The sequence below is a fragment of the Neoarius graeffei genome (genome assembly GCF_027579695.1).
Source record: "Neoarius graeffei isolate fNeoGra1 chromosome 18 unlocalized genomic scaffold, fNeoGra1.pri SUPER_18_unloc_1, whole genome shotgun sequence".
NCBI classification, from domain to species: Eukaryota; Metazoa; Chordata; class Actinopteri; order Siluriformes; family Ariidae; genus Neoarius; species Neoarius graeffei.
Genome location: NW_026869982.1, coordinates 724,504 through 740,358, shown reverse-complemented (window position 1 = coordinate 740,358; position 15,855 = coordinate 724,504). Strand labels below are relative to the sequence as shown.

Genomic DNA, 15,855 nt, shown 5'->3' with positions numbered 1-15,855 from the left:
GCACACATTTCCAGACTGTTGTTTACGTCCAAACCACTCTGACAATGCCTGATCCTGTCTGATCTGAGAAGCTAAACAGAGTTGGGCCTGGTTAGTACTTGAGTGTGAGACTGCCTAGGAATACCAGGTACTGTAAGCATTTTATTTTGTCTTCTTGCAGAAATCTGTTTGAATTTTCCTTCTGGTCGCAAGGCAAGAATTTTCCTTCTGATCGCAAGGCAAGAAAAACGGCACATTTCCAACAAGCTGTTGCTTACGGCCAAACCACTCTGACAACGCCTGATCCCGTCTGATCTCAGAAGCTAAACAGAGTTGGGCCTGGTTAGTACTTGAGTGGGAGACTGCCTAGGAATACCAGGTACTGTAAGCATTTTATTTTGTCTTCTTGCAGAAATCTGTTTGAATTTTCCTTCTGGTCGCAAGGCAAGAATTTTCCTTCTGATCGCAAGGCAAGAAAAACGGCACATTTCCAACAAGCTGTTGCTTACGGCCAAACCACTCTGACAACGCCTGATCCCGTCTGATCTCAGAAGCTAAACAGAGTTGGGCCTGGTTAGTACTTGAGTGGGAGACTGCCTAGGAATACCAGGTACTGTAAGCATTTTATTTTGTCTTCTTGCAGAAATCTGTTTGAATTTTCCTTCTGCTCGCAAGGCAAGAATTTTCCTTCTGGGCGCAAGGCAAGGCAAGGCAAGGCAAGGCAAGGCACACATTTCCAGACTGTTGTTTACGTCCAAACCACTCTGACAATGCCTGATCCTGTCTGATCTGAGAAGCTAAACAGAGTTGGGCCTGGTTAGTACTTGAGTGTGAGACTGCCTAGGAATACCAGGTACTGTAAGCATTTTATTTTGTCTTCTTGCAGAAATCTGTTTGAATTTTCCTTCTGGTCGCAAGGCAAGAATTTTCCTTCTGATCGCAAGGCAAGAAAAACGGCACATTTCCAACAAGCTGTTGCTTACGGCCAAACCACTCTGACAACGCCTGATCCCGTCTGATCTCAGAAGCTAAACAGAGTTGGGCCTGGTTAGTACTTGAGTGGGAGACTGCCTAGGAATACCAGGTACTGTAAGCATTTTATTTTGTCTTCTTGCAGAAATCTGTTTGAATTTTCCTTCTGGTCGCAAGGCAAGAATTTTCCTTCTGATCGCAAGGCAAGAAAAACGGCACATTTCCAACAAGCTGTTGCTTACGGCCAAACCACTCTGACAACGCCTGATCCCGTCTGATCTCAGAAGCTAAACAGAGTTGGGCCTGGTTAGTACTTGAGTGGGAGACTGCCTAGGAATACCAGGTACTGTAAGCATTTTATTTTGTCTTCTTGCAGAAATCTGTTTGAATTTTCCTTCTGCTCGCAAGGCAAGAATTTTCCTTCTGGGCGCAAGGCAAGGCAAGGCAAGGCAAGGCAAGGCACACATTTCCAGACTGTTGTTTACGTCCAAACCACTCTGACAATGCCTGATCCTGTCTGATCTGAGAAGCTAAACAGAGTTGGGCCTGGTTAGTACTTGAGTGTGAGACTGCCTAGGAATACCAGGTACTGTAAGCATTTTATTTTGTCTTCTTGCAGAAATCTGTTTGAATTTTCCTTCTGGTCGCAAGGCAAGAATTTTCCTTCTGATCGCAAGGCAAGAAAAACGGCACATTTCCAACAAGCTGTTGCTTACGGCCAAACCACTCTGACAACGCCTGATCCCGTCTGATCTCAGAAGCTAAACAGAGTTGGGCCTGGTTAGTACTTGAGTGGGAGACTGCCTAGGAATACCAGGTACTGTAAGCATTTTATTTTGTCTTCTTGCAGAAATCTGTTTGAATTTTCCTTCTGCTCGCAAGGCAATAATTTTCCTTCTGGGCGCAAGGCAAGGCAAGGCAAGAAAAACGGCACATTTCCAGCAAACTGTTGCTCACGGCCAAACCACTCTGACAATGCCTGATCCCGTCTGATTTCAGAAGCTAAACAGAGTTGGGCCTGGTTAGTACTTGAGTGGGAGACTGCCTAGGAATACCAGGTACTGTAAGCATTTTATTTTGTCTTCTTGCAGAAATCTGTTTGAATTTTCCTTCTGCTCGCAAGGCAAGAATTTTCCTTCTGGGCGCAAGGCAAGGCAAGGCAAGGCAAGGCACACATTTCCAGACTGCTGTTTACGTCCAAACCACTCTGACAATGCCTGATCCTGTCTGATCTGAGAAGCTAAACAGAGTTGGGCCTGGTTAGTACTTGAGTGTGAGACTGCCTAGGAATACCAGGTACTGTAAGCATTTTATTTTGTCTTCTTGCAGAAATCTGTTTGAATTTTCCTTCTGGTCGCAAGGCAAGAATTTTCCTTCTGATCGCAAGGCAAGAAAAACGGCACATTTCCAACAAGCTGTTGCTTACGGCCAAACCACTCTGACAACGCCTGATCCCGTCTGATCTCAGAAGCTAAACAGAGTTGGGCCTGGTTAGTACTTGAGTGGGAGACTGCCTAGGAATACCAGGTACTGTAAGCATTTTATTTTGTCTTCTTGCAGAAATCTGTTTGAATTTTCCTTCTGCTCGCAAGGCAAGAATTTTCCTTCTGGGCGCAAGGCAAGGCAAGGCAAGAAAAACGGCACATTTCCAGCAAACTGTTGCTCACGGCCAAACCACTCTGACAATGCCTGATCCCGTCTGATTTCAGAAGCTAAACAGAGTTGGGCCTGGTTAGTACTTGAGTGGGAGACTGCCTAGGAATACCAGGTACTGTAAGCATTTTATTTTGTCTTCTTGCAGAAATCTGTTTGAATTTTCCTTCTGCTCGCAAGGCAAGAATTTTCCTTCTGGGCGCAAGGCAAGGCAAGGCAAGGCAAGGCAAGGCAAGGCAAGGCAAGGCAAGGCAAGGCAAGGCAAGGCAAGGCAAGGCACACATTTCCAGACTGTTGTTTACGTCCAAACCACTCTGACAATGCCTGATCCTGTCTGATCTGAGAAGCTAAACAGAGTTGGGCCTGGTTAGTACTTGAGTGTGAGACTGCCTAGGAATACCAGGTACTGTAAGCATTTTATTTTGTCTTCTTGCAGAAATCTGTTTGAATTTTCCTTCTGGTCGCAAGGCAAGAATTTTCCTTCTGATCGCAAGGCAAGAAAAACGGCACATTTCCAACAAGCTGTTGCTTACGGCCAAACCACTCTGACAACGCCTGATCCCGTCTGATCTCAGAAGCTAAACAGAGTTGGGCCTGGTTAGTACTTGAGTGGGAGACTGCCTAGGAATACCAGGTACTGTAAGCATTTTATTTTGTCTTCTTGCAGAAATCTGTTTGAATTTTCCTTCTGCTAGCAAGGCAATAATTTTCCTTCTGGGCGCAAGGCAAGGCAAGGCAAGAAAAACGGCACATTTCCAGCAAACTGTTGCTCACGGCCAAACCACTCTGACAATGCCTGATCCCGTCTGATTTCAGAAGCTAAACAGAGTTGGGCCTGGTTAGTACTTGAGTGGGAGACTGCCTAGGAATACCAGGTACTGTAAGCATTTTATTTTGTCTTCTTGCAGAAATCTGTTTGAATTTTCCTTCTGCTCGCAAGGCAAGAATTTTCCTTCTGGGCGCAAGGCAAGGCAAGGCAAGGCAAGGCAAGGCACACATTTCCAGACTGTTGTTTACGTCCAAACCACTCTGACAATGCCTGATCCTGTCTGATCTGAGAAGCTAAACAGAGTTGGGCCTGGTTAGTACTTGAGTGTGAGACTGCCTAGGAATACCAGGTACTGTAAGCATTTTATTTTGTCTTCTTGCAGAAATCTGTTTGAATTTTCCTTCTGGTCGCAAGGCAAGAATTTTCCTTCTGATCGCAAGGCAAGAAAAACGGCACATTTCCAACAAGCTGTTGTTTACGGCCAAACCACTCTGACAACGCCTGATCCCGTCTGATCTCAGAAGCTAAACAGAGTTGGGCCTGGTTAGTACTTGAGTGGGAGACTGCCTAGGAATACCAGGTACTGTAAGCATTTTATTTTGTCTTCTTGCAGAAATCTGTTTGAATTTTCCTTCTGCTCGCAAGGCAATAATTTTCCTTCTGGGTGCAAGGCAAGGCAAGGCAAGAAAAACGGCACATTTCCAGCAAACTGTTGCTCACGGCCAAACCACTCTGACAATGCCTGATCCCGTCTGATTTCAGAAGCTAAACAGAGTTGGGCCTGGTTAGTACTTGAGTGGGAGACTGCCTAGGAATACCAGGTACTGTAAGCATTTTATTTTGTCTTCTTGCAGAAATCTGTTTGAATTTTCCTTCTGCTCGCAAGGCAAGAATTTTCCTTCTGGGCGCAAGGCAAGGCAAGGCAAGGCAAGGCACACATTTCCAGACTGTTGTTTACGTCCAAACCACTCTGACAATGCCTGATCCTGTCTGATCTGAGAAGCTAAACAGAGTTGGGCCTGGTTAGTACTTGAGTGTGAGACTGCCTTGGAATACCAGGTACTGTAAGCATTTTATTTTGTCTTCTTGCAGAAATCTGTTTGAATTTTCCTTCTGGTCGCAAGGCAAGAATTTTCCTTCTGATCGCAAGGCAAGAAAAACGGCACATTTCCAACAAGCTGTTGCTTACGGCCAAACCACTCTGACAACGCCTGATCCCGTCTGATCTCAGAAGCTAAACAGAGTTGGGCCTGGTTAGTACTTGAGTGGGAGACTGCCTAGGAATACCAGGTACTGTAAGCATTTTATTTTGTCTTCTTGCAGAAATCTGTTTGAATTTTCCTTCTGCTCGCAAGGCAATAATTTTCCTTCTGGGCGCAAGGCAAGGCAAGGCAAGAAAAACGGCACATTTCCAGCAAACTGTTGCTCACGGCCAAACCACTCTGACAATGCCTGATCCCGTCTGATTTCAGAAGCTAAACAGAGTTTTGCCTGGTTAGTACTTGAGTGGGAGACTGCCTAGGAATACCAGGTACTGTAAGCATTTTATTTTGTCTTCTTGCAGAAATCTGTTTGAATTTTCCTTCTGCTCGCAAGGCAAGAATTTTCCTTCTGGGCGCAAGGCAAGGCAAGGCAAGGCACACATTTCCAGACTGTTGTTTACGTCCAAACCACTCTGACAATGCCTGATCCTGTCTGATCTGAGAAGCTAAACAGAGTTGGGCCTGGTTAGTACTTGAGTGTGAGACTGCCTAGGAATACCAGGTACTGTAAGCATTTTATTTTGTCTTCTTGCAGAAATCTGTTTGAATTTTCCTTCTGGTCGCAAGGCAAGAATTTTCCTTCTGATCGCAAGGCAAGAAAAACGGCACATTTCCAACAAGCTGTTGCTTACGGCCAAACCACTCTGACAACGCCTGATCCCGTCTGATCTCAGAAGCTAAACAGAGTTGGGCCTGGTTAGTACTTGAGTGGGAGACTGCCTAGGAATACCAGGTACTGTAAGCATTTTATTTTGTCTTCTTGCAGAAATCTGTTTGAATTTTCCTTCTGCTCGCAAGGCAATAATTTTCCTTCTGGGTGCAAGGCAAGGCAAGGCAAGAAAAACGGCACATTTCCAGCAAACTGTTGCTCACGGCCAAACCACTCTGACAATGCCTGATCCCGTCTGATTTCAGAAGCTAAACAGAGTTGGGCCTGGTTAGTACTTGAGTGGGAGACTGCCTAGGAATACCAGGTACTGTAAGCATTTTATTTTGTCTTCTTGCAGAAATCTGTTTGAATTTTCCTTCTGCTCGCAAGGCAAGAATTTTCCTTCTGGGCGCAAGGCAAGGCAAGGCAAGGCAAGGCACACATTTCCAGACTGTTGTTTACGTCCAAACCACTCTGACAATGCCTGATCCTGTCTGATCTGAGAAGCTAAACAGAGTTGGGCCTGGTTAGTACTTGAGTGTGAGACTGCCTAGGAATACCAGGTACTGTAAGCATTTTATTTTGTCTTCTTGCAGAAATCTGTTTGAATTTTCCTTCTGGTCGCAAGGCAAGAATTTTCCTTCTGATCGCAAGGCAAGAAAAACGGCACATTTCCAACAAGCTGTTGCTTACGGCCAAACCACTCTGACAACGCCTGATCCCGTCTGATCTCAGAAGCTAAACAGAGTTGGGCCTGGTTAGTACTTGAGTGGGAGACTGCCTAGGAATACCAGGTACTGTAAGCATTTTATTTTGTCTTCTTGCAGAAATCTGTTTGAATTTTCCTTCTGCTCGCAAGGCAATAATTTTCCTTCTGGGCGCAAGGCAAGGCAAGGCAAGAAAAACGGCACATTTCCAGCAAACTGTTGCTCACGGCCAAACCACTCTGACAATGCCTGATCCCGTCTGATTTCAGAAGCTAAACAGAGTTTTGCCTGGTTAGTACTTGAGTGTGAGACTGCCTAGGAATACCAGGTACTGTAAGCATTTTATTTTGTCTTCTTGCAGAAATCTGTTTGAATTTTCCTTCTGGTCGCAAGGCAAGAATTTTCCTTCTGATCGCAAGGCAAGAAAAACGGCACATTTCCAACAAGCTGTTGCTTACGGCCAAACCACTCTGACAACGCCTGATCCCGTCTGATCTCAGAAGCTAAACAGAGTTGGGCCTGGTTAGTACTTGAGTGGGAGACTGCCTAGGAATACCAGGTACTGTAAGCATTTTATTTTGTCTTCTTGCAGAAATCTGTTTGAATTTTCCTTCTGCTCGCAAGGCAATAATTTTCCTTCTGGGCGCAAGGCAAGGCAAGGCAAGAAAAACGGCACATTTCCAGCAAACTGTTGCTCACGGCCAAACCACTCTGACAATGCCTGATCCCGTCTGATTTCAGAAGCTAAACAGAGTTGGGCCTGGTTAGTACTTGAGTGGGAGACTGCCTAGGAATACCAGGTACTGTAAGCATTTTATTTTGTCTTCTTGCAGAAATCTGTTTGAATTTTCCTTCTGCTCGCAAGGCAAGAATTTTCCTTCTGGGCGCAAGGCAAGGCAAGGCAAGGCAAGGCAAGGCACACATTTCCAGACTGTTGTTTACGTCCAAACCACTCTGACAATGCCTGATCCTGTCTGATCTGAGAAGCTAAACAGAGTTGGGCCTGGTTAGTACTTGAGTGTGAGACTGCCTAGGAATACCAGGTACTGTAAGCATTTTATTTTGTCTTCTTGCAGAAATCTGTTTGAATTTTCCTTCTGGTCGCAAGGCAAGAATTTTCCTTCTGATCGCAAGGCAAGAAAAACGGCACATTTCCAACAAGCTGTTGCTTACGGCCAAACCACTCTGACAACGCCTGATCCCGTCTGATCTCAGAAGCTAAACAGAGTTGGGCCTGGTTAGTACTTGAGTGGGAGACTGCCTAGGAATACCAGGTACTGTAAGCATTTTATTTTGTCTTCTTGCAGAAATCTGTTTGAATTTTCCTTCTGGTCGCAAGGCAAGAATTTTCCTTCTGATCGCAAGGCAAGAAAAACGGCACATTTCCAACAAGCTGTTGCTTACGGCCAAACCACTCTGACAACGCCTGATCCCGTCTGATCTCAGAAGCTAAACAGAGTTGGGCCTGGTTAGTACTTGAGTGGGAGACTGCCTAGGAATACCAGGTACTGTAAGCATTTTATTTTGTCTTCTTGCAGAAATCTGTTTGAATTTTCCTTCTGCTCGCAAGGCAAGAATTTTCCTTCTGGGCGCAAGGCAAGGCAAGGCAAGGCAAGGCAAGGCACACATTTCCAGACTGTTGTTTACGTCCAAACCACTCTGACAATGCCTGATCCTGTCTGATCTGAGAAGCTAAACAGAGTTGGGCCTGGTTAGTACTTGAGTGTGAGACTGCCTAGGAATACCAGGTACTGTAAGCATTTTATTTTGTCTTCTTGCAGAAATCGACAATGCCTGATCCTGTCTGATCTGAGAAGCTAAACAGAGTTGGGCCTGGTTAGTACTTGAGTGGGAGACTGCCTAGGAATACCAGGTACTGTAAGCATTTTATTTTGTCTTCTTGCAGAAATCTGTTTGAATTTTCCTTCTGCTAGCAAGGCAATAATTTTCCTTCTGGGCGCAAGGCAAGGCAAGGCAAGAAAAACGGCACATTTCCAGCAAACTGTTGCTTACGGCCAAACCACTCTGACAACGCCTGATCCCGTCTGATCTCAGAAGCTAAACAGAGTTGGGCCTGGTTAGTACTTGAGTGGGAGACTGCCTAGGAATACCAGGTACTGTAAGCATTTTATTTTGTCTTCTTGCAGAAATCTGTTTGAATTTTCCTTCTGCTAGCAAGGCAATAATTTTCCTTCTGGGCGCAAGGCAAGGCAAGGCAAGAAAAACGGCACATTTCCAGCAAACTGTTGCTCACGGCCAAACCACTCTGACAATGCCTGATCCCGTCTGATTTCAGAAGCTAAACAGAGTTGGGCCTGGTTAGTACTTGAGTGGGAGACTGCCTAGGAATACCAGGTACTGTAAGCATTTTATTTTGTCTTCTTGCAGAAATCTGTTTGAATTTTCCTTCTGCTCGCAAGGCAAGAATTTTCCTTCTGGGCGCAAGGCAAGGCAAGGCTAGGCAAGGCAAGGCACACATTTCCAGACTGTTGTTTACGTCCAAACCACTCTGACAATGCCTGATCCTGTCTGATCTGAGAAGCTAAACAGAGTTGGGCCTGGTTAGTACTTGAGTGTGAGACTGCCTAGGAATACCAGGTACTGTAAGCATTTTATTTTGTCTTCTTGCAGAAATCTGTTTGAATTTTCCTTCTGGTCGCAAGGCAAGAATTTTCCTTCTGATCGCAAGGCAAGAAAAACGGCACATTTCCAACAAGCTGTTGCTTACGGCCAAACCACTCTGACAACGCCTGATCCCGTCTGATCTCAGAAGCTAAACAGAGTTGGGCCTGGTTAGTACTTGAGTGGGAGACTGCCTAGGAATACCAGGTACTGTAAGCATTTTATTTTGTCTTCTTGCAGAAATCTGTTTGAATTTTCCTTCTGCTAGCAAGGCAATAATTTTCCTTCTGGGCGCAAGGCAAGGCAAGGCAAGAAAAACGGCACATTTCCAGCAAACTGTTGCTCACGGCCAAACCACTCTGACAATGCCTGATCCCGTCTGATTTCAGAAGCTAAACAGAGTTGGGCCTGGTTAGTACTTGAGTGGGAGACTGCCTAGGAATACCAGGTACTGTAAGCATTTTATTTTGTCTTCTTGCAGAAATCTGTTTGAATTTTCCTTCTGCTCGCAAGGCAAGAATTTTCCTTCTGGGCGCAAGGCAAGGCAAGGCAAGGCAAGGCAAGGCACACATTTCCAGACTGTTGTTTACGTCCAAACCACTCTGACAATGCCTGATCCTGTCTGATCTGAGAAGCTAAACAGAGTTGGGCCTGGTTAGTACTTGAGTGTGAGACTGCCTAGGAATACCAGGTACTGTAAGCATTTTATTTTGTCTTCTTGCAGAAATCTGTTTGAATTTTCCTTCTGGTCGCAAGGCAAGAATTTTCCTTCTGATCGCAAGGCAAGAAAAACGGCACATTTCCAACAAGCTGTTGCTTACGGCCAAACCACTCTGACAACGCCTGATCCCGTCTGATCTCAGAAGCTAAACAGAGTTGGGCCTGGTTAGTACTTGAGTGGGAGACTGCCTAGGAATACCAGGTACTGTAAGCATTTTATTTTGTCTTCTTGCAGAAATCTGTTTGAATTTTCCTTCTGCTCGCAAGGCAATAATTTTCCTTCTGGGTGCAAGGCAAGGCAAGGCAAGAAAAACGGCACATTTCCAGCAAACTGTTGCTCACGGCCAAACCACTCTGACAATGCCTGATCCCGTCTGATTTCAGAAGCTAAACAGAGTTGGGCCTGGTTAGTACTTGAGTGGGAGACTGCCTAGGAATACCAGGTACTGTAAGCATTTTATTTTGTCTTCTTGCAGAAATCTGTTTGAATTTTCCTTCTGCTCGCAAGGCAAGAATTTTCCTTCTGGGCGCAAGGCAAGGCAAGGCAAGGCAAGGCACACATTTCCAGACTGTTGTTTACGTCCAAACCACTCTGACAATGCCTGATCCTGTCTGATCTGAGAAGCTAAACAGAGTTGGGCCTGGTTAGTACTTGAGTGTGAGACTGCCTAGGAATACCAGGTACTGTAAGCATTTTATTTTGTCTTCTTGCAGAAATCTGTTTGAATTTTCCTTCTGGTCGCAAGGCAAGAATTTTCCTTCTGATCGCAAGGCAAGAAAAACGGCACATTTCCAACAAGCTGTTGCTTACGGCCAAACCACTCTGACAACGCCTGATCCCGTCTGATCTCAGAAGCTAAACAGAGTTGGGCCTGGTTAGTACTTGAGTGGGAGACTGCCTAGGAATACCAGGTACTGTAAGCATTTTATTTTGTCTTCTTGCAGAAATCTGTTTGAATTTTCCTTCTGCTCGCAAGGCAATAATTTTCCTTCTGGGCGCAAGGCAAGGCAAGGCAAGAAAAACGGCACATTTCCAGCAAACTGTTGCTCACGGCCAAACCACTCTGACAATGCCTGATCCCGTCTGATTTCAGAAGCTAAACAGAGTTTTGCCTGGTTAGTACTTGAGTGGGAGACTGCCTAGGAATACCAGGTACTGTAAGCATTTTATTTTGTCTTCTTGCAGAAATCTGTTTGAATTTTCCTTCTGCTCGCAAGGCAAGAATTTTCCTTCTGGGCGCAAGGCAAGGCAAGGCAAGGCACACATTTCCAGACTGTTGTTTACGTCCAAACCACTCTGACAATGCCTGATCCTGTCTGATCTGAGAAGCTAAACAGAGTTGGGCCTGGTTAGTACTTGAGTGTGAGACTGCCTAGGAATACCAGGTACTGTAAGCATTTTATTTTGTCTTCTTGCAGAAATCTGTTTGAATTTTCCTTCTGGTCGCAAGGCAAGAATTTTCCTTCTGATCGCAAGGCAAGAAAAACGGCACATTTCCAACAAGCTGTTGCTTACGGCCAAACCACTCTGACAACGCCTGATCCCGTCTGATCTCAGAAGCTAAACAGAGTTGGGCCTGGTTAGTACTTGAGTGGGAGACTGCCTAGGAATACCAGGTACTGTAAGCATTTTATTTTGTCTTCTTGCAGAAATCTGTTTGAATTTTCCTTCTGCTCGCAAGGCAATAATTTTCCTTCTGGGTGCAAGGCAAGGCAAGGCAAGAAAAACGGCACATTTCCAGCAAACTGTTGCTCACGGCCAAACCACTCTGACAATGCCTGATCCCGTCTGATTTCAGAAGCTAAACAGAGTTGGGCCTGGTTAGTACTTGAGTGGGAGACTGCCTAGGAATACCAGGTACTGTAAGCATTTTATTTTGTCTTCTTGCAGAAATCTGTTTGAATTTTCCTTCTGCTCGCAAGGCAAGAATTTTCCTTCTGGGCGCAAGGCAAGGCAAGGCAAGGCAAGGCACACATTTCCAGACTGTTGTTTACGTCCAAACCACTCTGACAATGCCTGATCCTGTCTGATCTGAGAAGCTAAACAGAGTTGGGCCTGGTTAGTACTTGAGTGTGAGACTGCCTAGGAATACCAGGTACTGTAAGCATTTTATTTTGTCTTCTTGCAGAAATCTGTTTGAATTTTCCTTCTGGTCGCAAGGCAAGAATTTTCCTTCTGATCGCAAGGCAAGAAAAACGGCACATTTCCAACAAGCTGTTGCTTACGGCCAAACCACTCTGACAACGCCTGATCCCGTCTGATCTCAGAAGCTAAACAGAGTTGGGCCTGGTTAGTACTTGAGTGGGAGACTGCCTAGGAATACCAGGTACTGTAAGCATTTTATTTTGTCTTCTTGCAGAAATCTGTTTGAATTTTCCTTCTGCTCGCAAGGCAATAATTTTCCTTCTGGGCGCAAGGCAAGGCAAGGCAAGAAAAACGGCACATTTCCAGCAAACTGTTGCTCACGGCCAAACCACTCTGACAATGCCTGATCCCGTCTGATTTCAGAAGCTAAACAGAGTTTTGCCTGGTTAGTACTTGAGTGTGAGACTGCCTAGGAATACCAGGTACTGTAAGCATTTTATTTTGTCTTCTTGCAGAAATCTGTTTGAATTTTCCTTCTGGTCGCAAGGCAAGAATTTTCCTTCTGATCGCAAGGCAAGAAAAACGGCACATTTCCAACAAGCTGTTGCTTACGGCCAAACCACTCTGACAACGCCTGATCCCGTCTGATCTCAGAAGCTAAACAGAGTTGGGCCTGGTTAGTACTTGAGTGGGAGACTGCCTAGGAATACCAGGTACTGTAAGCATTTTATTTTGTCTTCTTGCAGAAATCTGTTTGAATTTTCCTTCTGCTCGCAAGGCAATAATTTTCCTTCTGGGCGCAAGGCAAGGCAAGGCAAGAAAAACGGCACATTTCCAGCAAACTGTTGCTCACGGCCAAACCACTCTGACAATGCCTGATCCCGTCTGATTTCAGAAGCTAAACAGAGTTGGGCCTTGTTAGTACTTGAGTGGGAGACTGCCTAGGAATACCAGGTACTGTAAGCATTTTATTTTGTCTTCTTGCAGAAATCTGTTTGAATTTTCCTTCTGCTCGCAAGGCAAGAATTTTCCTTCTGGGCGCAAGGCAAGGCAAGGCAAGGCAAGGCAAGGCACACATTTCCAGACTGTTGTTTACGTCCAAACCACTCTGACAATGCCTGATCCTGTCTGATCTGAGAAGCTAAACAGAGTTGGGCCTGGTTAGTACTTGAGTGTGAGACTGCCTAGGAATACCAGGTACTGTAAGCATTTTATTTTGTCTTCTTGCAGAAATCTGTTTGAATTTTCCTTCTGGTCGCAAGGCAAGAATTTTCCTTCTGATCGCAAGGCAAGAAAAACGGCACATTTCCAACAAGCTGTTGCTTACGGCCAAACCACTCTGACAACGCCTGATCCCGTCTGATCTCAGAAGCTAAACAGAGTTGGGCCTGGTTAGTACTTGAGTGGGAGACTGCCTAGGAATACCAGGTACTGTAAGCATTTTATTTTGTCTTCTTGCAGAAATCTGTTTGAATTTTCCTTCTGGTCGCAAGGCAAGAATTTTCCTTCTGATCGCAAGGCAAGAAAAACGGCACATTTCCAACAAGCTGTTGCTTACGGCCAAACCACTCTGACAACGCCTGATCCCGTCTGATCTCAGAAGCTAAACAGAGTTGGGCCTGGTTAGTACTTGAGTGGGAGACTGCCTAGGAATACCAGGTACTGTAAGCATTTTATTTTGTCTTCTTGCAGAAATCTGTTTGAATTTTCCTTCTGCTCGCAAGGCAAGAATTTTCCTTCTGGGCGCAAGGCAAGGCAAGGCAAGGCAAGGCAAGGCACACATTTCCAGACTGTTGTTTACGTCCAAACCACTCTGACAATGCCTGATCCTGTCTGATCTGAGAAGCTAAACAGAGTTGGGCCTGGTTAGTACTTGAGTGTGAGACTGCCTAGGAATACCAGGTACTGTAAGCATTTTATTTTGTCTTCTTGCAGAAATCGACAATGCCTGATCCTGTCTGATCTGAGAAGCTAAACAGAGTTGGGCCTGGTTAGTACTTGAGTGGGAGACTGCCTAGGAATACCAGGTACTGTAAGCATTTTATTTTGTCTTCTTGCAGAAATCTGTTTGAATTTTCCTTCTGCTAGCAAGGCAATAATTTTCCTTCTGGGCGCAAGGCAAGGCAAGGCAAGAAAAACGGCACATTTCCAGCAAACTGTTGCTTACGGCCAAACCACTCTGACAACGCCTGATCCCGTCTGATCTCAGAAGCTAAACAGAGTTGGGCCTGGTTAGTACTTGAGTGGGAGACTGCCTAGGAATACCAGGTACTGTAAGCATTTTATTTTGTCTTCTTGCAGAAATCTGTTTGAATTTTCCTTCTGCTAGCAAGGCAATAATTTTCCTTCTGGGCGCAAGGCAAGGCAAGGCAAGAAAAACGGCACATTTCCAGCAAACTGTTGCTCACGGCCAAACCACTCTGACAATGCCTGATCCCGTCTGATTTCAGAAGCTAAACAGAGTTGGGCCTGGTTAGTACTTGAGTGGGAGACTGCCTAGGAATACCAGGTACTGTAAGCATTTTATTTTGTCTTCTTGCAGAAATCTGTTTGAATTTTCCTTCTGCTCGCAAGGCAAGAATTTTCCTTCTGGGCGCAAGGCAAGGCAAGGCAAGGCAAGGCAAGGCACACATTTCCAGACTGTTGTTTACGTCCAAACCACTCTGACAATGCCTGATCCTGTCTGATCTGAGAAGCTAAACAGAGTTGGGCCTGGTTAGTACTTGAGTGTGAGACTGCCTAGGAATACCAGGTACTGTAAGCATTTTATTTTGTCTTCTTGCAGAAATCTGTTTGAATTTTCCTTCTGGTCGCAAGGCAAGAATTTTCCTTCTGATCGCAAGGCAAGAAAAACGGCACATTTCCAACAAGCTGTTGCTTACGGCCAAACCACTCTGACAACGCCTGATCCCGTCTGATCTCAGAAGCTAAACAGAGTTGGGCCTGGTTAGTACTTGAGTGGGAGACTGCCTAGGAATACCAGGTACTGTAAGCATTTTATTTTGTCTTCTTGCAGAAATCTGTTTGAATTTTCCTTCTGCTCGCAAGGCAATAATTTTCCTTCTGGGTGCAAGGCAAGGCAAGGCAAGAAAAACGGCACATTTCCAGCAAACTGTTGCTCACGGCCAAACCACTCTGACAATGCCTGATCCCGTCTGATTTCAGAAGCTAAACAGAGTTGGGCCTGGTTAGTACTTGAGTGGGAGACTGCCTAGGAATACCAGGTACTGTAAGCATTTTATTTTGTCTTCTTGCAGAAATCTGTTTGAATTTTCCTTCTGCTCGCAAGGCAAGAATTTTCCTTCTGGGCGCAAGGCAAGGCAAGGCAAGGCAAGGCACACATTTCCAGACTGTTGTTTACGTCCAAACCACTCTGACAATGCCTGATCCTGTCTGATCTGAGAAGCTAAACAGAGTTGGGCCTGGTTAGTACTTGAGTGTGAGACTGCCTAGGAATACCAGGTACTGTAAGCATTTTATTTTGTCTTCTTGCAGAAATCTGTTTGAATTTTCCTTCTGGTCGCAAGGCAAGAATTTTCCTTCTGATCGCAAGGCAAGAAAAACGGCACATTTCCAACAAGCTGTTGCTTACGGCCAAACCACTCTGACAACGCCTGATCCCGTCTGATCTCAGAAGCTAAACAGAGTTGGGCCTGGTTAGTACTTGAGTGGGAGACTGCCTAGGAATACCAGGTACTGTAAGCATTTTATTTTGTCTTCTTGCAGAAATCTGTTTGAATTTTCCTTCTGCTCGCAAGGCAATAATTTTCCTTCTGGGCGCAAGGCAAGGCAAGGCAAGAAAAACGGCACATTTCCAGCAAACTGTTGCTCACGGCCAAACCACTCTGACAATGCCTGATCCCGTCTGATTTCAGAAGCTAAACAGAGTTTTGCCTGGTTAGTACTTGAGTGGGAGACTGCCTAGGAATACCAGGTACTGTAAGCATTTTATTTTGTCTTCTTGCAGAAATCTGTTTGAATTTTCCTTCTGCTCGCAAGGCAAGAATTTTCCTTCTGGGCGCAAGGCAAGGCAAGGCAAGGCACACATTTCCAGACTGTTGTTTACGTCCAAACCACTCTGACAATGCCTGATCCTGTCTGATCTGAGAAGCTAAACAGAGTTGGGCCTGGTTAGTACTTGAGTGTGAGACTGCCTAGGAATACCAGGTACTGTAAGCATTTTATTTTGTCTTCTTGCAGAAATCTGTTTGAATTTTCCTTCTGGTCGCAAGGCAAGAATTTTCCTTCTGATCGCAAGGCAAGAAAAACGGCACATTTCCAACAAGCTGTTGCTTACGGCCAAACCACTCTGACAACGCCTGATCCCGTCTGATCTCAGAAGCTAAACAGAGTTGGGCCTGGTTAGTACTTGAGTGGGAGACTGCCTAGGAATACCAGGTACTGTAAGCATTTTATTTTGTCTTCTTGCAGAAATC

The 15,855-nt window shown here is 45.2% G+C and overlaps 27 non-coding genes and 39 pseudogenes across 27 annotated transcripts; all 66 read left to right on the top strand.

Annotated features, from left to right (window-relative positions):
* Positions 1–20: 20 nt before the first annotated feature.
* Positions 21–139, top strand: LOC132880629 (5S ribosomal RNA; annotated as a pseudogene).
* A 112-nt stretch (positions 140–251) lies between these two features.
* On the top strand, positions 252–370 carry LOC132881145 (5S ribosomal RNA). Its single transcript, XR_009654010.1, has one exon. It is a non-coding gene; the product is annotated as a 5S ribosomal RNA (ribosomal RNA).
* A 112-nt stretch (positions 371–482) lies between these two features.
* Positions 483–601, top strand: LOC132881134 (5S ribosomal RNA). The gene has a single exon (XR_009654009.1). It is a non-coding gene; the product is annotated as a 5S ribosomal RNA (ribosomal RNA).
* A 124-nt stretch (positions 602–725) lies between these two features.
* On the top strand, positions 726–844 carry LOC132880628 (5S ribosomal RNA; annotated as a pseudogene).
* Positions 845–956: 112 nt separating this feature from the next.
* LOC132881122 (5S ribosomal RNA) lies at positions 957–1,075 on the top strand. The gene has a single exon (XR_009654008.1). It is a non-coding gene; the product is annotated as a 5S ribosomal RNA (ribosomal RNA).
* Positions 1,076–1,187: 112 nt separating this feature from the next.
* Positions 1,188–1,306, top strand: LOC132881110 (5S ribosomal RNA). The gene has a single exon (XR_009654007.1). It is a non-coding gene; the product is annotated as a 5S ribosomal RNA (ribosomal RNA).
* A 124-nt stretch (positions 1,307–1,430) lies between these two features.
* On the top strand, positions 1,431–1,549 carry LOC132880627 (5S ribosomal RNA; annotated as a pseudogene).
* Positions 1,550–1,661: 112 nt separating this feature from the next.
* LOC132881098 (5S ribosomal RNA) lies at positions 1,662–1,780 on the top strand. The gene has a single exon (XR_009654006.1). It is a non-coding gene; the product is annotated as a 5S ribosomal RNA (ribosomal RNA).
* Positions 1,781–1,902: 122 nt separating this feature from the next.
* On the top strand, positions 1,903–2,021 carry LOC132879226 (5S ribosomal RNA; annotated as a pseudogene).
* Positions 2,022–2,140: 119 nt separating this feature from the next.
* LOC132880625 (5S ribosomal RNA) lies at positions 2,141–2,259 on the top strand (annotated as a pseudogene).
* Positions 2,260–2,371: 112 nt separating this feature from the next.
* On the top strand, positions 2,372–2,490 carry LOC132881086 (5S ribosomal RNA). The gene has a single exon (XR_009654005.1). It is a non-coding gene; the product is annotated as a 5S ribosomal RNA (ribosomal RNA).
* Positions 2,491–2,612: 122 nt separating this feature from the next.
* Positions 2,613–2,731, top strand: LOC132879225 (5S ribosomal RNA; annotated as a pseudogene).
* Positions 2,732–2,900: 169 nt separating this feature from the next.
* On the top strand, positions 2,901–3,019 carry LOC132880624 (5S ribosomal RNA; annotated as a pseudogene).
* Positions 3,020–3,131: 112 nt separating this feature from the next.
* LOC132881074 (5S ribosomal RNA) lies at positions 3,132–3,250 on the top strand. Its single transcript, XR_009654003.1, has one exon. It is a non-coding gene; the product is annotated as a 5S ribosomal RNA (ribosomal RNA).
* A 122-nt stretch (positions 3,251–3,372) lies between these two features.
* LOC132879224 (5S ribosomal RNA) lies at positions 3,373–3,491 on the top strand (annotated as a pseudogene).
* A 124-nt stretch (positions 3,492–3,615) lies between these two features.
* Positions 3,616–3,734, top strand: LOC132880623 (5S ribosomal RNA; annotated as a pseudogene).
* Positions 3,735–3,846: 112 nt separating this feature from the next.
* Positions 3,847–3,965, top strand: LOC132876841 (5S ribosomal RNA). The gene has a single exon (XR_009652541.1). It is a non-coding gene; the product is annotated as a 5S ribosomal RNA (ribosomal RNA).
* A 122-nt stretch (positions 3,966–4,087) lies between these two features.
* LOC132879223 (5S ribosomal RNA) lies at positions 4,088–4,206 on the top strand (annotated as a pseudogene).
* Positions 4,207–4,325: 119 nt separating this feature from the next.
* LOC132881223 (5S ribosomal RNA) lies at positions 4,326–4,444 on the top strand (annotated as a pseudogene).
* A 112-nt stretch (positions 4,445–4,556) lies between these two features.
* Positions 4,557–4,675, top strand: LOC132881061 (5S ribosomal RNA). The gene has a single exon (XR_009654001.1). It is a non-coding gene; the product is annotated as a 5S ribosomal RNA (ribosomal RNA).
* Positions 4,676–4,797: 122 nt separating this feature from the next.
* On the top strand, positions 4,798–4,916 carry LOC132880032 (5S ribosomal RNA; annotated as a pseudogene).
* Positions 4,917–5,030: 114 nt separating this feature from the next.
* LOC132880622 (5S ribosomal RNA) lies at positions 5,031–5,149 on the top strand (annotated as a pseudogene).
* A 112-nt stretch (positions 5,150–5,261) lies between these two features.
* On the top strand, positions 5,262–5,380 carry LOC132881049 (5S ribosomal RNA). The gene has a single exon (XR_009654000.1). It is a non-coding gene; the product is annotated as a 5S ribosomal RNA (ribosomal RNA).
* A 122-nt stretch (positions 5,381–5,502) lies between these two features.
* On the top strand, positions 5,503–5,621 carry LOC132879222 (5S ribosomal RNA; annotated as a pseudogene).
* A 119-nt stretch (positions 5,622–5,740) lies between these two features.
* LOC132880620 (5S ribosomal RNA) lies at positions 5,741–5,859 on the top strand (annotated as a pseudogene).
* Positions 5,860–5,971: 112 nt separating this feature from the next.
* LOC132881037 (5S ribosomal RNA) lies at positions 5,972–6,090 on the top strand. The gene has a single exon (XR_009653998.1). It is a non-coding gene; the product is annotated as a 5S ribosomal RNA (ribosomal RNA).
* Positions 6,091–6,212: 122 nt separating this feature from the next.
* LOC132881229 (5S ribosomal RNA) lies at positions 6,213–6,331 on the top strand (annotated as a pseudogene).
* A 112-nt stretch (positions 6,332–6,443) lies between these two features.
* LOC132881026 (5S ribosomal RNA) lies at positions 6,444–6,562 on the top strand. The gene has a single exon (XR_009653997.1). It is a non-coding gene; the product is annotated as a 5S ribosomal RNA (ribosomal RNA).
* Positions 6,563–6,684: 122 nt separating this feature from the next.
* LOC132879221 (5S ribosomal RNA) lies at positions 6,685–6,803 on the top strand (annotated as a pseudogene).
* A 124-nt stretch (positions 6,804–6,927) lies between these two features.
* LOC132880619 (5S ribosomal RNA) lies at positions 6,928–7,046 on the top strand (annotated as a pseudogene).
* Positions 7,047–7,158: 112 nt separating this feature from the next.
* Positions 7,159–7,277, top strand: LOC132881014 (5S ribosomal RNA). Its single transcript, XR_009653996.1, has one exon. It is a non-coding gene; the product is annotated as a 5S ribosomal RNA (ribosomal RNA).
* A 112-nt stretch (positions 7,278–7,389) lies between these two features.
* LOC132881002 (5S ribosomal RNA) lies at positions 7,390–7,508 on the top strand. The gene has a single exon (XR_009653995.1). It is a non-coding gene; the product is annotated as a 5S ribosomal RNA (ribosomal RNA).
* Positions 7,509–7,632: 124 nt separating this feature from the next.
* LOC132880618 (5S ribosomal RNA) lies at positions 7,633–7,751 on the top strand (annotated as a pseudogene).
* Positions 7,752–7,998: 247 nt separating this feature from the next.
* LOC132880991 (5S ribosomal RNA) lies at positions 7,999–8,117 on the top strand. The gene has a single exon (XR_009653994.1). It is a non-coding gene; the product is annotated as a 5S ribosomal RNA (ribosomal RNA).
* Positions 8,118–8,239: 122 nt separating this feature from the next.
* On the top strand, positions 8,240–8,358 carry LOC132879220 (5S ribosomal RNA; annotated as a pseudogene).
* A 124-nt stretch (positions 8,359–8,482) lies between these two features.
* Positions 8,483–8,601, top strand: LOC132880617 (5S ribosomal RNA; annotated as a pseudogene).
* Positions 8,602–8,713: 112 nt separating this feature from the next.
* Positions 8,714–8,832, top strand: LOC132880979 (5S ribosomal RNA). The gene has a single exon (XR_009653993.1). It is a non-coding gene; the product is annotated as a 5S ribosomal RNA (ribosomal RNA).
* A 122-nt stretch (positions 8,833–8,954) lies between these two features.
* On the top strand, positions 8,955–9,073 carry LOC132879218 (5S ribosomal RNA; annotated as a pseudogene).
* A 124-nt stretch (positions 9,074–9,197) lies between these two features.
* On the top strand, positions 9,198–9,316 carry LOC132880616 (5S ribosomal RNA; annotated as a pseudogene).
* Positions 9,317–9,428: 112 nt separating this feature from the next.
* Positions 9,429–9,547, top strand: LOC132880968 (5S ribosomal RNA). The gene has a single exon (XR_009653992.1). It is a non-coding gene; the product is annotated as a 5S ribosomal RNA (ribosomal RNA).
* A 122-nt stretch (positions 9,548–9,669) lies between these two features.
* LOC132879217 (5S ribosomal RNA) lies at positions 9,670–9,788 on the top strand (annotated as a pseudogene).
* Positions 9,789–9,907: 119 nt separating this feature from the next.
* On the top strand, positions 9,908–10,026 carry LOC132880615 (5S ribosomal RNA; annotated as a pseudogene).
* Positions 10,027–10,138: 112 nt separating this feature from the next.
* LOC132880956 (5S ribosomal RNA) lies at positions 10,139–10,257 on the top strand. The gene has a single exon (XR_009653991.1). It is a non-coding gene; the product is annotated as a 5S ribosomal RNA (ribosomal RNA).
* Positions 10,258–10,379: 122 nt separating this feature from the next.
* On the top strand, positions 10,380–10,498 carry LOC132880031 (5S ribosomal RNA; annotated as a pseudogene).
* Positions 10,499–10,612: 114 nt separating this feature from the next.
* On the top strand, positions 10,613–10,731 carry LOC132880613 (5S ribosomal RNA; annotated as a pseudogene).
* A 112-nt stretch (positions 10,732–10,843) lies between these two features.
* LOC132880943 (5S ribosomal RNA) lies at positions 10,844–10,962 on the top strand. The gene has a single exon (XR_009653989.1). It is a non-coding gene; the product is annotated as a 5S ribosomal RNA (ribosomal RNA).
* Positions 10,963–11,084: 122 nt separating this feature from the next.
* LOC132879216 (5S ribosomal RNA) lies at positions 11,085–11,203 on the top strand (annotated as a pseudogene).
* Positions 11,204–11,322: 119 nt separating this feature from the next.
* LOC132880612 (5S ribosomal RNA) lies at positions 11,323–11,441 on the top strand (annotated as a pseudogene).
* Positions 11,442–11,553: 112 nt separating this feature from the next.
* On the top strand, positions 11,554–11,672 carry LOC132880931 (5S ribosomal RNA). Its single transcript, XR_009653988.1, has one exon. It is a non-coding gene; the product is annotated as a 5S ribosomal RNA (ribosomal RNA).
* A 122-nt stretch (positions 11,673–11,794) lies between these two features.
* LOC132881228 (5S ribosomal RNA) lies at positions 11,795–11,913 on the top strand (annotated as a pseudogene).
* Positions 11,914–12,025: 112 nt separating this feature from the next.
* On the top strand, positions 12,026–12,144 carry LOC132880920 (5S ribosomal RNA). Its single transcript, XR_009653987.1, has one exon. It is a non-coding gene; the product is annotated as a 5S ribosomal RNA (ribosomal RNA).
* Positions 12,145–12,266: 122 nt separating this feature from the next.
* LOC132879621 (5S ribosomal RNA) lies at positions 12,267–12,385 on the top strand (annotated as a pseudogene).
* Positions 12,386–12,509: 124 nt separating this feature from the next.
* On the top strand, positions 12,510–12,628 carry LOC132880611 (5S ribosomal RNA; annotated as a pseudogene).
* A 112-nt stretch (positions 12,629–12,740) lies between these two features.
* Positions 12,741–12,859, top strand: LOC132880908 (5S ribosomal RNA). The gene has a single exon (XR_009653986.1). It is a non-coding gene; the product is annotated as a 5S ribosomal RNA (ribosomal RNA).
* Positions 12,860–12,971: 112 nt separating this feature from the next.
* On the top strand, positions 12,972–13,090 carry LOC132880896 (5S ribosomal RNA). Its single transcript, XR_009653985.1, has one exon. It is a non-coding gene; the product is annotated as a 5S ribosomal RNA (ribosomal RNA).
* A 124-nt stretch (positions 13,091–13,214) lies between these two features.
* LOC132880610 (5S ribosomal RNA) lies at positions 13,215–13,333 on the top strand (annotated as a pseudogene).
* A 247-nt stretch (positions 13,334–13,580) lies between these two features.
* LOC132880883 (5S ribosomal RNA) lies at positions 13,581–13,699 on the top strand. The gene has a single exon (XR_009653983.1). It is a non-coding gene; the product is annotated as a 5S ribosomal RNA (ribosomal RNA).
* Positions 13,700–13,821: 122 nt separating this feature from the next.
* On the top strand, positions 13,822–13,940 carry LOC132879215 (5S ribosomal RNA; annotated as a pseudogene).
* Positions 13,941–14,064: 124 nt separating this feature from the next.
* LOC132880609 (5S ribosomal RNA) lies at positions 14,065–14,183 on the top strand (annotated as a pseudogene).
* A 112-nt stretch (positions 14,184–14,295) lies between these two features.
* Positions 14,296–14,414, top strand: LOC132880871 (5S ribosomal RNA). Its single transcript, XR_009653982.1, has one exon. It is a non-coding gene; the product is annotated as a 5S ribosomal RNA (ribosomal RNA).
* Positions 14,415–14,536: 122 nt separating this feature from the next.
* LOC132879214 (5S ribosomal RNA) lies at positions 14,537–14,655 on the top strand (annotated as a pseudogene).
* A 119-nt stretch (positions 14,656–14,774) lies between these two features.
* Positions 14,775–14,893, top strand: LOC132880608 (5S ribosomal RNA; annotated as a pseudogene).
* Positions 14,894–15,005: 112 nt separating this feature from the next.
* LOC132880859 (5S ribosomal RNA) lies at positions 15,006–15,124 on the top strand. The gene has a single exon (XR_009653981.1). It is a non-coding gene; the product is annotated as a 5S ribosomal RNA (ribosomal RNA).
* Positions 15,125–15,246: 122 nt separating this feature from the next.
* Positions 15,247–15,365, top strand: LOC132880030 (5S ribosomal RNA; annotated as a pseudogene).
* Positions 15,366–15,479: 114 nt separating this feature from the next.
* Positions 15,480–15,598, top strand: LOC132880607 (5S ribosomal RNA; annotated as a pseudogene).
* Positions 15,599–15,710: 112 nt separating this feature from the next.
* Positions 15,711–15,829, top strand: LOC132880847 (5S ribosomal RNA). Its single transcript, XR_009653980.1, has one exon. It is a non-coding gene; the product is annotated as a 5S ribosomal RNA (ribosomal RNA).
* The last annotated feature ends 26 nt before the right edge of the window (positions 15,830–15,855 follow it).